Genomic DNA, 17,179 nt, shown 5'->3' on the forward strand with positions numbered 1-17,179 from the left:
ATTATGTTTGTGATTAAATCGCGACTTTGACAGGCGGAGGGGCCTCAGACGGGGACAGCCACTGATGAGACCTTTGCTCCGGGTCACCGCCTCCCTCGTTCCCCTCCTACTAAGTACGCTGTGGAGAAACCTTCTTTGCCTGGGTACCATCAATCTGTGTCTGATTGTAGTTGAGACGATAGCCTTGATGGCCTCTCGTTCGGCGTGTGCGCGTACTCTGAGCAAATGAACCTGCCTTCTGAAAGACAACACCAATCAGAAGTGTTACCCAGCAAAGAGTCCTTCTGTTCTTTTCTCTTTTATTTAGCCACTAGTGCAAGTTATTATTTGTCATGCCTGACTAACATTGACCCATCCAGGCAGCCCCTAAATGTCAAGCAGTGATTTCTTTGACATCCAAGAGATGGCCGTTAAGTAGGTCAGTGTCATTGTGATGAACATTTACCATGGCGGGTCAGTGACTGGGCTGCTCCTCCACTTGTCCGCCTGTCACGAGCCACTGAGCCAGAGCAGGCGAGGAGCTGAGTGCTCCTTTTTTGAAGCCCAGTAATTACTCCGATACAGACTGTCGCCGCGTAAAGTGAGGAACTTTATCAGATGTACAGAGGTCGTATTTTATTGACCTCACAGGTTGCTGATGGAAAGGGTGACAATGCTGGAGCAAAGGCCGATGGTTTAGGGCTGTTTGTGTTGGTTATGAAAATGTCAAACACAGTGGTTTGAGAGAAAGAAAGAACAGCTTTGATTTTTCAAAGCCTTTTTTTGGTTGTTGGGGATAACAGTAGATGGAGTTATGAAGCTTAACCTCTCATTACATTATAACACCTTTTTTTGTAATTTGCCTGACATGTTTGATGCGGATAAATCAAACAGATACTTCACAAACAAATAGTATAATTCATTCAAGAATATTTGAGAATTGTAAATAGACCCTTAAAAGCTGTGCTAGTAGCATCCCATTAGCCTGAACACAACAACCCGCTGCGATTTATTAGTACTCTGGGACATCCAGAAAAAGGCACCCATCCCGGTCCCAAAGCTCCGCGCCATGAAAACAGATTTCCCTTCTCAATTACACATGAATCACTGCCTCTAAAACGTCAAACATTTCAATTCAAACATGGCAAACACACACACACACACATATAAACAACTATATACCTGTGGAAAATCCCAGCGTTTGTTGTGACTCTGCTCCGCCCCTGGATGGGGGGACAGCTTACATCAATAGGGCTTTTCTACTACGTGAAGGGAAACCTCACACTCACACACACACACACACACACACACACACACTCAACTTACACAAAAACGTACTCACAGGGCAACCCCTTAACAGACTCCCACGCTCCAGCCACCTGTAAGTGTCAGAACGTGGGAAAGACGGTGTATCTATGAGCGGTATGGTATTTTTGTACCTTTCGTTAATGTCTGACTCACACGCACGCACGCACACACGCACGCACACACGCACACACACACAAACACACACACACACACACACATACACACACACACACTCTCAGGGCTCCTAATACTGCCATCCAATGAAGGGCGAACCGTACCTCACTTAGTTTAACACAAATACTTTTACATAAATTCATGGTCTGTTTATTTTATTATGCTCGGAACACACGCATCATCCATCCACTGGACGCGGTCCCATGTTCTGTCCTCTGGACACTGACCCTGTCGCACCCCCACTCCTGCCGATGTGTTTACAGCGTCTGTCTCTGACCTGTCTTCTGTAGGAAAGTATGTAGCAGGAGTTTTTCAGCTTGTTGCACACAGAGTGTGTGCTTGTTTTAGTGACCTCTGCGTCGTTGTAGTAGAACCAGCAGTTAGCTTGGTACTCCTCTTCCACATCTGGATCCACCCCGTCACAGCTGTAGTGCCCTAACAGGTGAGGAAGCGTTGTTTCCAGGACTTGAAATAATCCTGAATGTGAGTATCAGTAAAATCAGCGATCATCTTACCGCATCTTGCTGTGATGCCGATGTGGTTGATGGTACCGACCAGACTGTAGTGGCCGCAATCCTGAAAGGAAACCCAGCAAATTGGAGTTTTGCACACAAAGTTCAGACATTTACTTGTATCGGCGCTAATTTGATCTAATTAATTTGGTCATTTTGGTTTAATTTACCGGGTTAGATCTCACCACCAGCTCTCTGAGGATAACGACTGATTCATGTACCTTTTCAAGTTGGGAGGGTGCAGTAAACCTAAAGCGCGTTAGGTGCAAGAACAGCACCCTGAGGCCAGATAGAAAAAACATGAGCAACAGATGCTTTTTATTGGTATTTAACACATCACAATCGCTCCTTTGGGTTAGTGGAGCCCTTTTTGCTGATACTACGAGGACTGTGGTCATGCATGAGTTTAGTTGTTGTTGTGGATGTGAAGTCGCTCACCTGAGGTGCTGGCTCCGCATTCACAGTTGTAGCCCACGTTTTTTTCTCCTGCAGATCAGCACACAACAAAACATGGTTTTACTTCTCTACCGGATTAACGGCCCAACGGTAAAATGATGACATAACACATTCATGCACAATACTGACTCAGGCAGTGTGGGTGGTTGGATAGAAATGGGTCAGTGTTTTCTACATCATATGATCATCTCACATCAGTCAGTTCTGTTGTGAATCAGTGACAGGAGGTATTTCTTACCATCATGTAATCCTGGAGCATCTGCTGCACGCTTACGTCTCCAGTGACCACGTTCAGGGAGAGGTTGGTGAACTGGTCCTCTCAGGTGGATTCTGTCCCGCACCTGCACATTAGAAAGGACAATACAGTAATTTACAGAAATTAGATGTATTGTGTGCTATGTGGTAACGACGCAGGCGTACCCCTTGCCGGTCCGGGTGTTGGCCATTTTAAAGACAATGTGATCCTCCACAAGACAGCTGTAGGGTCGGCCCTGGATGGCAGCCATCATCTGAAGCTTTGGGCTTAAGCATCTCATCTGCTGCAGCACGCAGGTGAGAAACTCGTGCGAATCCTGCGATTATTATTAATTATACAACTCTATGCAGAGTTTATACCACCAGGAAGTAGTTAAAACAACAAACCACCGCCTTACTCACCTTCTGGTCATAATCCTGGAACTTCTGAGAACAAATCGTGCTCTTGAATGCAATTAGGAGATCGATTTTGTGACTGACATCACCTGAGAGGTGAGACCTTTGGATGTCCATAAATGCTCTGGAGAGGAGGTCAAAGGGGTCAGAGGCATTTCCTTTACCATTAAGATTTTAGTCTTCAGGACACCACTTGGTGGTTGTGTCAAAGCTTTGCCGTACCTGATTACTGCAGCCTCTGGGATCAAAGTCCAGAGATGCTCCTGGCGTCTGATGGCCCTGACGAAGTCCTTCAGCGTCAGGAGGCTCTGCAGGCAGGAGTTAATGTAACAGATATGTCCTGGATTAGGAAATCTGACACATAAACACATCAAGTAAAAGACATAAATATCATTAAATCCTTAACGTTATGCTTTCAAATTGAAGTTACTTTTCTCCAATTAGCTGTTTTACTTTGGTATGATGTGCGTGTGTGCGTGTGTGTATAAGCACTCACCCAAGACACCTGATCTTCTTGTGTCTGAGCAGCCTGATCTCCAAAACCTGTTCGTAAAAATGTATACGAAAATCTTGAACATACAAATTCGTAGTGATACATACTAAATAAATATGGACTGCAACTGATGACGTCACCCTTTTCAAAGTGAATGGGGACCTGCACCCCGTAAACACACTTCGTGAAGTCTAAATAACCTGATCTCCAGAGCATGTCTTTGGACTGTGGGAGGAAGCCGGAGAACCCGGCTTGATATGATATATGTATTTTGGGCATCTAAATGTTATACTACTAATGGAACTGCGTGATCATTTTTACTTTAAAATCTGGGTTAATAGTGTTAATATATGGCTGAGAGTGCATTCAATGCAATTTGGTGAGATTGCTATACGTCCTGTTTCTCTCTAATATTGTTCCTTTGCCAACAGTGTTCAATATTTTAGAGTAATATCTGTCAGCACACTCATGCATCAAACCCACTGGTCTACAGGACTAATAAACACAGGCGGTGTAGAGCTACTTTTTTATTGTTGCCACTGCAAAATGTACAGCCCAGTCATTAGTCACGTCCGACAGGAGACATGTCCAGGTCAGCTGTCTCGTCTCACGTCTACAGCTCTGGTACTAATAGGACAAAGATAAGGGTCTCTGTCCCTTTGCACTGCACATATGCAGACAGGTTTCATAACTAAATAAAGAAGGTAATCCAGCGACCATTGCGACGGGGAAATAGTCATGGTAAGACTTTGATAACATTGATCTCCTTACCTTATCTGAGAGACAAGTGTCTGCTGACTCTCATCTGCCTCCACACCCACAACATTTTTACATATCTGTGCAGAGTAGAAAAGAACAACTACGATGGAGATGAAGATGAAATAATGTGCAAAACAACATAAACTGGCTTCACGGAAAGCATCTCTCAGTGAACTGTGGTGTTGGAATTAGGTCAATATCATGTTAAAGAAAACAAACCTTTTTTAAAAAGGGACAGCAGCAAATCATCTTGATTATCCTTGTTAAAGTGAGTAGAGGTCGACAGCCAACCGCTGCTTTTGTGAAGTTTTGGTCAACGATGTCTGTTGAGTAACCATTTTGTGAGTATTCTAGATTCTAGAGATCTGTTCTACAGAACAGTTCTATACAACAATTCTATCTAACAGTTGCTTGGAACAAATATGAAGAATATTTTGGGGGATCAATTCGAGAATGTCAAGTGTATATATCTATATGTATATATAGATATATATATATATCTATATATACTGCCCCCTGCTTTATTGTAGGCAAACCAGCTGTCAGTTGGGTACTTCTCCATTACATTGTATCGATGTATGTATATATATATATATATATATATATATATATATATATATATATATGTGTGTGTGTGTTTTGGGGCTGTGTATGTTTATGACATGTATATAGAAATATAAAGATATACCGTCACAGTAATCATCGTGGCAGCACATGCAATTCTACAAGCTGTCCCACAATCAGAGTAACATTTAGCTACTGATCCTGATGCAAAAGAGCGTGGTGATTTCGCATGTTCTATGCATCAGCAGCTCTTGTTTGTTTCTTCCCCTCAAACCTTCTGTGTGCGCTGCAGGAACGGCGGTGGCTGGTGGTGATAGGCGTGACGGGGGCCACGACAATGCCTGTCTCCCTCCCTGCTGTTCCACCCAGGAGCCTAAACTACTAATGGCCCCCTAATGTATAAATGCCATTCTACAGGCATTAGTCACACTTTCTCTATTTTTCTGTAACACACATAAACATGTATGCACACACACACACTCAGAGAGGCAGGTCTATGAGGCATTAGTCACAGTGACAGCCCTGCCTATGGTTAGATTGCAGATGAGGGCCAAGGCCAGGGGCTGAGGGTCTAAATTCTCTTGCACAAACAATGCATGTCAAAGAGGCCCATCAGAGGCATTCTTTGAGGACGGGAAGATGTTGTTTTGAGCACAAAGAGAGGGCAGGGGGCCGTGCCAGAGACGGCTGAGGATAGAGATGTGTACATCTAGAAGCGCAGTTTCGCTATTGTAATGTCGGTGCGTTTTTTATGAGTTTGAACCACGAGTGTGTGAGCAGGCATGTTGAGTAAACGCCCAGTGAGATGTTTGAATAGGGCATTGCTGACAGCTTTGCATGTAGAGTGAAAACGGACGACATGTTTAGTTTAATGCTGCGTGTAGATGCAAATCTAAAAAGCAGGAATTTTCTTCTTATTTCCAATCTTGCAAATTGAAACCACAAGCAGGGGAAGACAAAAGCTTCTCCAATACCCAGGGATTTGTTGACAGCTAAATGTCTTCATTCTCATATGAGGCATTACAGATGCAAATTGCTATTTAGGTGCATGTGTGCCAGAACAGTGTAGATCATTAATTCGTATTTAAAGCATCAGTGATCAGAGTGATATAAAGACAGTATGAAGGGTCATTAATCAATGTGCAGAGTAAAAATCTTCTTTACAAAAATGTGTTTGTTTTTGTCATATGTTTGTGTGGGAGGCTGTGCGTGGGTGCAGGAGTGTGACCTTACACTTTTGACATTTTCCCACACACATCAAGGATGCAATGCACTGACAGCCCAAAACCCTTTGATCAATTCATCTCCCACCTTTCTACCCCACATATAAATTTTTTCATTATTAACGAACAAATTTCTGATTTCTAAAATGATTTTTTTTACATTAAATTATACATCTAAGACATACTTTGCAAGACATCGTTTCCAAATCCTTTGATCGCAACAATCCTCTCACTTTTATCTAAACTAACAAAAGGTGCTGGGTCAAACATCCGTAACGCTGCTGCTAAAGTACAAACCCATATTTCAGTCCATTTAACAATTAGTGAACCTTACAGCATGGCACATGGAGCTCGTTACTTGTCAGACTCTTGGAGTCAACAGTGGCCATGCAACTGTGAGCCATGACCCATCAGCGGTGGTAACCTTATAACAGGGGCTGTAAAACATATTAGGGGGCATTTTTTTCACAGTGCTCTCCCATCACATTGCTTTAGCCAACCCATTTGCAAACAATTGTAAGCAATTAGGGAATCTGGTCCATGTTGAGCAAGAATAAAAAAAATTGAGAGCATTAGAGAACATGAATACCTTGTTTTCATTAAAAAGGGTTGTGTGTGGTTTTCCCACTTTGTATTTTTGTAGGCTGTTATGTGCCTAAGCAGGAATGTGTGTGTGTGTGTGTGTGTGTGTGTGTGTGTGTGTGTGTGTGTGTGTGTGTGTGTGTGTGTGTGTGTGTGTGTGTGTGTAATAACATCACAGCATTGCTCTTAAATGGCTGGAAACTCTATAGAGCCAGCCAGGGGGACTCCATGAGAAAACACCTCGCCGTGGCTTCCCTCGACAGGATTTTCCCTTCGACCCGCGCTCCTACGTGCTAATGGACAGTGACACGCATACACGAGGAGAGAGGGAGGCATGCTAATCACTGCTTCTTTTGGACAAAGACAGAAACCGCTCAGGAAGTCGGCAGGTTGAGTGGATGTGTTTGTTTTCTGGACATCGAATAGCTTGAGCGTAAGAGCGTAAGCTCTAAGTTGTGTGAGAGTTCAACAGAGACCCAACGCATTCTCTCAGCTAAACTGTGTCTGTTCCAAATGCAGCGGTGGATCAGTGTCTGCACTATAAATGCTTCATGAAAGTCTGCCTCGGCATTCTTTATCCCTCTTTGGATTTACATCTACTCCTCATCTCATTAACGTTGTTCAGACTGAGGTTGCCAGCTGTTGTAGTTTTTAATGTTTTATACCGTTGCAGATTTTCTGGCCAAAGTGAGACGTGTTGCTGAACACCATGACCCACATTTTCCACTGATTTAGATGTTTCTGCCCTTTACCAGGTAAAGACACATTGTGGAAACTTAGAGGAGCCCCTTTTAACGACTGAGGGGGAAAAAAGGCCTTTGTAATTTGATTTCACATCACAGCAAGAGTTGGCTTTAAAGAGTCTGTGGAAAGCACCAGAGGTGGAACACAGCGTCTTTTGACCTCGCAGGGTAGAGAACAGCGAGACTATAGGTAATTTTCATTCCGAATGTGGGATTTTAGATAAACAGAAATATTGGCATCCGCTACATATAATGGACAAATTATGGACTGAGATTGACATTCAAGCTGACTTTCCATGATTTCTCAAAACCTGAAAGCATACCGGCTGATCTCGGGTTGAAGGATGACCTGTGTCATGGAAAGTCTTGGATTATTTGGCAGTTAAATTCATGTGCAAAAGCAAAATTATTCTCCAATTTGTATGCATGCAACAAATACGTTCTGTCTCATGATTTAATGATTATAGCCTTCAGAGGGGTTTAACACTTTCGGAATGAATCTCCCACTAACTGATATTTGTTATTTTTAAAGAAAAGATTTCTATGCACAGGATTCCACCGATATTACAACAGCTGTTGTCGTCCAAATTTAGTTTTTGGCAGCACAAAAAAAGCCACTAAAACGTGGAGCCACTGAAAGTCTTAAAAAGACAGTTCACCCCAAAACAGTGTTTCCTCTTACCTGTGGTGCTATTTATACATCTAGGCTTTTCGGTATAAGCTGCATAGTTTTGGAGGTATTGGTCGTATAGACCTATGTTGAGATTTGCAATTGTATTTGTTGCCACTTTGAATATATTCAAGAGAAAGCAGACATCTCTATGGCCCAAACTATGCACATCTCACCAAAACAATAGGAAAATATCAAAGGTAAGAATGGAACTATTTTTCTTTATTTATGTAGTTATCGGTCACTTAAAAGCTTCCCCAATGAATGGTTCTTGTATTAAAATAAATAATACGGGTAATGTGAAATGGGTCACTGGTAGAAATGAGCCCTTAGATAATCATCTGACTGCAGGGTTTACGGCCAATTTAGCAGTGTTTCAGTTCATTCTCAGCACCATTCACATCAGTTTTGTTTTTGTCTGTAGCAAGCAGCTGTTTTCAGTGGGAAAAAAGCTGTTATAAATCCACTGTGCGCTACAGGCACAGCAAAAAATATTTAACAAAGTCTACTAGCTCGTAGCAAACAAAGAGGCAATTGTTCCGCTGGACATCCGCTGTAAAGAGTAAATATATAAATATTTTCTGCTGCCGCCAAGTTGCCAAAATGTAAAATAAAGCAGGTTTAAAGTAGTTAAAATATTGACAGTTATTGACTCTTTGGGAGGGAAACAGGCCATATATACACAGGAAGCATCAAACATTCAAATATCATCTAGCTTTGTTTTGAGTTCAATGAATGCAAGTGTCATTCCGGTGTTATTGTCTCTGTATGAATAATAGGTAGAAACTTACCTTTCTTACAATTTAAAAAAGAAAGAATAAGTGGGGACAGGCAAGACACGCCTGTTGGATATAACCACATCAACATATGACAGATATTAGATCCTATTCCAAATCTCAATTACACTGCACTGTTACCATGATAACCACGATACCACCAACGACGGCTGCCTCATCAATCTTCTGCTGTCTTTGAACAAACACACAAACTCAAGGCAACTGTCGGGCCTTTCTCTGCTCAGGCCTCTTCCTGCAGGGAGTTTATTATTCTATCTCAGACATGTTATGTGCTCTTTTATCTTTGAATAGTTCGTGAAGCCATTTTTCTTGAATACGGTTGTACATTTGACACCAACACTTAGTTTATTTGGCTTCACCAGAAGAGGTCAAGGGGCCTCAGGCGTTTTTTAGAAGTCTGCTCTGATCTCTTTCTTTTCAATTATTACACACACAGCTCACTTGACTTATCTAGGTTGACTTTGCGTGGCAGGCCCAAATTTTTCCTTTCATTACATGCATAACTCTTACTTCTTACAGCAGGTTCCTCTTTTCTGAGAGCGTGAGCCTCTGACTTGGATCTTTACATCTCTTGTGTATTGTAACCGTGTCGGGGCAATAATGTAAAGTGCGTGCGGCGGGCCGGGTCACTGGCTGCCGTTTGGAGGCCTCTGTGTTCTCTCAGGCCTCTCCTTTCCCAGCTCCTCTCCCCTGAAGCACCGTGGGTGTGTTTAGAGCGCGCTCAGCAGGCCGCCCGCCATCACAAAGCCTCCTTCTTCCACAGTCCAAGGCTGCCAGCTGGTGAGAGTGTCCAGTTTAAGTGTGCGTTTGAGAGAGACAGAAAGAAAAAAAAAAAGCACTTCATCTACTCCTCCCTGTGCCGCTAACTTAACCAGAGGAGAGGAGGAGAATGAAAGAAACAGACTTGGAGGGAGACATGTAGGACTTGGAGGCTTGGAATAAATCAACAAGCTGGACTCATTAGACCCAACACTGCAGGGTTTTTTTTTATCTCCCCAGCAGGCAAGCGAGGCTGATAAAGCACCGCCACTGAGTAGCGGCTCCACTAAAGAAAAAAGAAAAAAACATACTGGTTTTGGGGTTTTAGGAATCCAAATTAACCGTGGGTCATGTGACAGCCTTGCTGCAGTAAAGCCGGAATATAGAAACGGCTGACCTACATCACCTCTCCGGAGCCGTGGGCAGATCAACCGTTCCCATGAGAATTCACATGGTCCCAATGACCCGCCCACCATGAAAGCCTTTATCGGTAAACGCCAGTTCTCAAGCAGGAGAAGAGAAATAAAATCAAAGATGTGAGAGGGGGGGGAAGTAAACGAAGAACACAGTTTTTGGTTTTCTTAACGCCAGATGAAAATGCTGCTCGCCTCCTGGACGGGGCTCAGTCGTATTCTGTAGACGAGCCAATGACGGGTGGTTGATGACCGCCACCCGCCCATCCAATCTAAAGGCCTGAAACCGCACCAGTGGCCACCAAGAGGGAAGCAACCATTAGCCGTCATCTTCCTTAAAGTCTCACAGTCTACTTCCTTTCTCCTCGGGCATTGTGTAAAAGCCAGGTTTCAGAAGAACGACATTCTGGTGCTCGTCTCACATCCCGTTGTGGTGATTATTCACAATAGTGCTGGAATGCTGCAGGTGCCGGGAGCTGCTTGAGATTTGGCTGATACCAAACTGACACCAAAAGTCCCAAAACAAAATGTCCTGAAGAAATTAGACGAATGATTTTGTCCAAACAGCAGTTTATGTGCCGTGTGTGCTTGAAAAGTAAAGGATACAAGGATACGCCCTCCACCAAAGTACTTGGATTTTTTTTTTACAAAGATAGTATTGATTTGTGTAATATTATTACAAAAGGAAAACCAAGAACAGTGTCAGTAAGGTAAAAAAAATAATAATTTCGTTGTGTCCTTGAGATTTGTTATTTAGTTTATTTGTGTCAAAAATATCTGACCAATACATTTTCTTTGATCTTTTCAACGATGTATGTGGGTCCACTCTGCCCATGCATGGCCCCTGACATTGCCACCTTTGCTGCTGTTAATGAAGAATGTAAATTTTAGTATTTTCACGACAAACTACCCTTAGTGGTATCTAAAGCAGAGATCCTTTATGCAGGGAATATTTGCTGTGGCTTAAAGATATTGTAACTCAGGGGCCCTTACGCCCTGCTAGGGAGGCGCAGTGTATGCAAGTTGACCAAAAAACACAATAGAGTTGCAAATGAAGGAAAAATAAAGGTTTCTTCTGTTGTGGCCCAGCCAAACTCAGGTACTTGGTTTCCAGTATGAGAGGATGGGTGCCAAGAAATAATTATCCGAAAAAACCCACTAACAACTCTCGAACAGCTCTCGAACAAATCACTCAACTTCACCAGACTTTTCCCGCGTTCCTTGGAGGTTTCAATCTTTCCCATCGGTTCTTTCCCCATATGTTCCTCCTTTCCTTCACCTTGTCCCACCCTTAAGTAGATGGCCTCAACACTTACACCTGTGTAAGTGTTAGACTGCGGCCTGTGTAAACTAGACTGTAGTTAGACTGCGGCCGCCATTTTGTAGGGGGCAGCTGTCCCTTAAAGGGGAAGTAGCACCCATCTACTACTTGTCCCCGTGTGATGCCGCAATATCTTTGAGATAAGATAATAATTATGATAAACTGTCCTTCCTTACCCTTGGGGTAACTTTAAAGAGATGCAAAAGTTGATATCTTAAAACCTGTACCAATTAAAAAAAATGAAAAAATGAATTTCCAAAGTGATACGGATTCTTCCTTGACCCACTACAAGTTTCAAGAAACACTATTCAGAAGTTTTTTCCGTAAATCTACCCTCCAAACCAGATCTGAAGATAACCTCCTTGGGTCGAATAGTAAAAGCGTCCTGAACGCACTTCGGTTCCTTTTGGATCGGCCCCCACTATCTGTTAAAGTTTGGTAGTTGTAGTCGGCCAAACTGCAGTATGGCAGACTACGTCTGTTTTCAAAGCCGCTCATGCGGATCTTTGCTATTAAAAGAGACACTTGCAGTGCTATTTGAGGAGCAGGCTTGGGGGCCACTATAACAGTGTTTTATTGTTGTGGATGGAGCTTGAACTCAAACAAACCACATTTTAGCTTCACTGAAACAATTTTAGTGGAGCGAGAAGAGGCTGACTTAACGACCTGGATTTGGGTGGATAATAATGGCAACGATATGAATTCAGAACACACACTGCAGCGGACTGAACAATGAAATCATAGGTCTTTTGACTTGGGACGCATACGGAAGCACTTCAGAGAGGATCCTGCTTGGCTACGGTTTCAGTTTTCGTTCCCTAAACCATGATTATTCTTTTGAATTTCACCCCATCAAAACTGCACTCAGACGTCAAGGCACCACAGCAATCCTTCGGGTCTATGATTAGCATTTCAGGAATTATGTGACCACGTTTGAAGATCTCCAGATCAAATGTGATACCTAAACAAAGAGCTATTCCTGCGAAATGATAGCATAAGCAGCCTCAGCAACATTTATTGAGATGTGCTGAGTGACGTAAAACATATTGGACTGATTTATTTACCTTTGGTGTGAAGGGAACGAGGAGGAGGCGCAGAAGGTCAAGGCCTTTTTCAGCTGAAACTTGACACTTGACACAAGTTTATGAAGGATGCTTATATTTATTGTGTATAAACTAAAATGGATCCACCTCATGACCCCAACTGCCTCAAATTAGCCCACTAATGGTGTACGTCACTAAGTAGTAGATAAACAGTATTGATATAATATGATCAGCCCATAAGGTAAAATCATTATCAGCTGTTCCTCCACTCTGCAGTCTAACACGCTGCATGTAGGAGAGTGATTTGTTGGCGTTTCTCCTATTTGTCTTTGCCTGTCCAGGTTTGTGTTGGCAATATGATGACTGAGGAGAAACGCAATTGGCTGCTGCTCTGTGCCCTTTCTTCATCCATCACATCAAGGGCTTTCTGAACGCAGAACTCCTACAAGCAATCAATGGCCCTGAGGGTGCTGCTCAGTGTAAAGGCTGTCTCGAGGCGCAGACCACAAGGTCACAAACCACTTCCTCGTACCTTAACCTGACCCGCGGAGAGTGGAAACAACAGACAGGCATCAAAGCAGCGTCAAATCAAGATTAAGCATTCTTATTAAGTCCATAGACGCCCTGCAGCAATGTTCCCCTCATAGTATGTCCTCCTCCACTTCCACTGATTGCACAAAAGCCTTGATTTTCTTCATACAACTGAGACATTTTGTTGTGTCCCCAGCAGAGGGGAGGAGTAGTTCAGACAAAGCTTTTCTGAGTTCATGGCATTTTAAACAGACACAATTATTTAACCAATCCAACCTGAAAGGCTGCCAGTATGTTTCCTGTTTTGAAAAAATATACTTTTTCTGAATGAGAAAATGGGGAGAAGTATGCTCCAAGGGTATTACATTACATCTTTCTACAGTTAATATTACAAAAAAATTCTAAATGCAAAAAAAAGAGTTTACCTCTTCCGTTGCTTTGACTTATACAGTGTTCGGACAGCCTAAGACCTTTTCTCACACATGTTAGATGTTTTGCCTCACACAAAAACCTTCAGATACTCTAAAAACTGCTTTGCACGTTCCATCTCCCTAAAAAATAGATATGCTGTAAAGCATAAAGCAGTGTGTTCTGGATAGGAATGTAACTGAAGCATGGTCAAAGGAAGAAGATGACAGCGGACAAAGGTTTAAAGGCCAGATTCAGCATCCATTAACAAGGCATATTCTATATCATAGCACCAGGGCTCCTGCATGGGGCGGCTATGGGCCATTGAGATACAACGAGGGATGAGATAATCTGGCAAGGGTGGTGGTCCGCTGGGCAGAGCATTGTCTGCAATGACGCTAATAAAGTCGAGCCATGCTGTCCGATCCCTGATATTTGGCCCGGGTCCAGACTGGGCATACGGCTCTTGTCTCTGCCCACTTCGAACTGTGACAAGAGGGCTTCCAGGAGCAGCTTTGATCTGTCTCTGCCTGCCATTCAGCATTAGTCACCCCAGGAGCGGGAGTCCTCTTTGGGCCCAGGATGGACCAGAGGAGGGCTTAATGCTGAATGGAAGGGCCCATGGCTGTGGAACAATCAGCTCTGTGTGGCACAGCAGACGTCCGGTAATACTCTGGTGTGTGCCACATGTCTCCCCTCTGACACTGTCAGGACCCAATCTGCACTACGCTCACGGCTTTATCTCCCTAACATGGCCCCACAACTCTATTAACAGAAATGAGTTGGGGAGAGCATAGCTACTGCTGACACTTGCACATACTCATTAGGCAATAATTCAATTGATATTTAATAACCCATTCAGGGAACCTCTCCTTAAAAATGGTTGGGGCCTCTAGTTATTCTCATTACATACAAGGACAAATCATACATATTCCATTTCAACAAATGATCTCATTTGTTATTCCATTTTAATTACTTAAACAAAATACTGTTCTTGCTACAGACCAATTTAGCTGCCAAGTTTAATATGCAAGGTCTCCTATTCAGATCTGTGTCTGCCGGATCGGGGAGTATGGGACGATTGTGCATCTCAGGAGTGCTATTTCTTTCTTTGTTTCCCATGTTTTGAGGTACGGTTGAATGGGAGGATTGTGGAGTTAGTTTATGGTGGTATGAGAGGGACATAATGTGAAGAACTCATGGTCCATGGCCATGGAAGCAGTCACGGGTGAGAAACGAGCACACGCAGACACACACGTACATGCACACACTCGCTGTAAACACATTCGCTGCAACATCTGACACCGCTCCCCTGCTGCTCCCAGTGTCAGGAGGGGAAGTCCATTCATTTCAGGAAAATGCCTTGTGAATCAGGAAGACTCTGAACCAGGACTGAGGTTTCAGTTTACATAGAGACTGAATGTTAACAGCTTATCTCCTCAACATCCAAAACCATTCATAAATCCTATTTAGAGAGCGGCCAATATACATGGCACTCATCCTCTCGTACTCTGTGTTTGTTGTCTATACCAGTGGTTCTCTACCTTTTTTTGGTGATGTAACCCGTACAAAATGTTTGTTTCAGCCAAGTACCCCTAAGCAGTGCAAAGCATGTAATACACAGTGCTTTCAGTGGCTGGTTTCATAAACTGTTAACAACACTGAAACAACACTTTGGGTGGGTTGCACCTTGTGGATGTGTTTTCTGCAGCAGTGCTGCTACGCTCTGGGTTTTTAGGATAATAAAATTGAACAGCGTACTGAATAAAAAATTCAGTTTCTGAACTTATGCTAATAGAATATTTATTTGTTATTATTTTTTAGAGGATTTTTGAATGGATGCCAATTTTAATTTAATTTAGAAAATAAATCTCACGTACCTCCTGGAGTGCCTTCATGTTTCTTTTCATTCTCTACTTCACTGACATTTTGTAACTAGTAATTTACCAGTACCGGCCTGTCCTCCTCCTCTAACCAATGGACATGACATCATCGCACAAATAGTCACATCCAATTATAGTCCTGAGAGTGACAGGGGGCCTGAGCCCCCATAAAGGGAAATCAGGATCAGAATCAGACGCAGTTTATTGCCACGTATGTTATACAAACATTAATGTGTCTTGGTGGATGGTGCAATAAAAGGAGACAAATAGAATAAAAATAATGAACGAAAATAAGCTAAAAATGTTAACAGATGAGTGTATTAAGACATGTATGTATTCGTTATCTACGTGAAAATGTCCTGGGGATGTAATGTCTGCGTCAGTGATGTTGCACTTATTACTTCCTTGCTAAAAAATGGAAACAGAAACTAGAGTAAAGGGTCAATCTGACATCAAGCTATGAAAAGACCCTGGCATCATACCCCCAACAGGTATTACACATCCGCTTCATTTGGAGCATTGGGGCTCCGGGATAACTGGCTGTTTTATTTGAGGAACCATTAGGAGCAAACCCCATGTAAATCTCAGCATGATATTGAATGTGTGTGGACATATCACATTTCAGTGAGCTAAATGTGATCACAGAAAATAACAAGGAAGTGACATACAGCTACTCTTTGATTTGCTTTACAGTTAAAACACTCAAACTCATGCCCAAGGGTTTTGTCTCTGTTTTCTGTCAATATTATGAGAAATGCTGCAATTCCCCAATCCAAGTACAATCTTAAATATCACTTGAAAAAAAAAAAAAAAAAAAACAGTCTAGTCTGTAAAGACGGCGAGGCATTTCCAGCTCTGTTTGACACGGTCAACCAAAGGCACGGTCATTCCTGGCCCCATTGTGAAATCCGAATAATTAAAGGATTTAGCCAATCAATCTCCCAGTGCAATTTCCTCCATCCTGGCTTGAGCCCAATGGGGTTTAAGGGAAGTCTGTGGAGGTGAAGGTCACAGGCCCATGGGACGTGTTCAGGAAGTAGCAGCACACAGCGCAGCCTGTAATTAATATCATGGGCGTCAGAATAAACACAACACCACCAGTCACAGCTCAGATCACACTCTCTCTAGAACGTTTTGCATTCCCCTTCCAACACTGGACACTCACTCACTTCAGCGTCCAGAGTACACGGCTGCTTGCTTGGAAATGTCTGTACAATACGTTTAACTGGAGGCTGAATCATAGGAATGGATAATCAAGATCTGAGAAAAAGTGTTTATGTTGAATAAGTAAAAGGTCGTCATTGAGGCTATTATATTAGGTAATTGGTAGGGTGAACCACAAAAAAAAGAAAATATCCGTCAAGGTACAAGTACGGCATTGATATGTCTGCCGGCAAACACGATGGTCATTGAAAGATGGAGACCCCGAACAAAGGCCGCATGTCAGACCTGGGAAAAGACATCAATCCTTTAAGTGTTTGAAACACACACGAGCACACATATTCCATTTATTTTCCTTAATCACCGATCAGACCTCCTGTCAAGTGGTTTGAGGCACGCTCAGAGAAAATACGCAGTCAGTCAGTGAGATCTCAAGCACAATGTGTCCCTCTGTACCTCGCCACAGGCTGCGAAGACAGAAGTGAAACACAATGAATCAGTCAGATGTCCATTAACTATGAAATAATACTTGCGGTGCACTGTGGGAAAGTTTTTCCACTCAAAAGTCAGGATGTCACGTGAGGTGAAATTATGGGGAGTGAGGATCTACCCTCCAGGTTTTTGTTTAACTGGATTTTGAAAGAGCGGCTCTGCCTTCTGAGATTACGGGGCCACCTGTGTGTTCTGTTGTCTATCAAAGGAAAAGAGCCAGAGGAGAAAGAAAACCGCGAAACAGAAAAACTATTTAT

Source organism: Gasterosteus aculeatus, chromosome 6 (assembly GCF_964276395.1).
Source record: "Gasterosteus aculeatus chromosome 6, fGasAcu3.hap1.1, whole genome shotgun sequence".
Taxonomy (NCBI): domain Eukaryota; kingdom Metazoa; phylum Chordata; class Actinopteri; order Perciformes; family Gasterosteidae; genus Gasterosteus; species Gasterosteus aculeatus.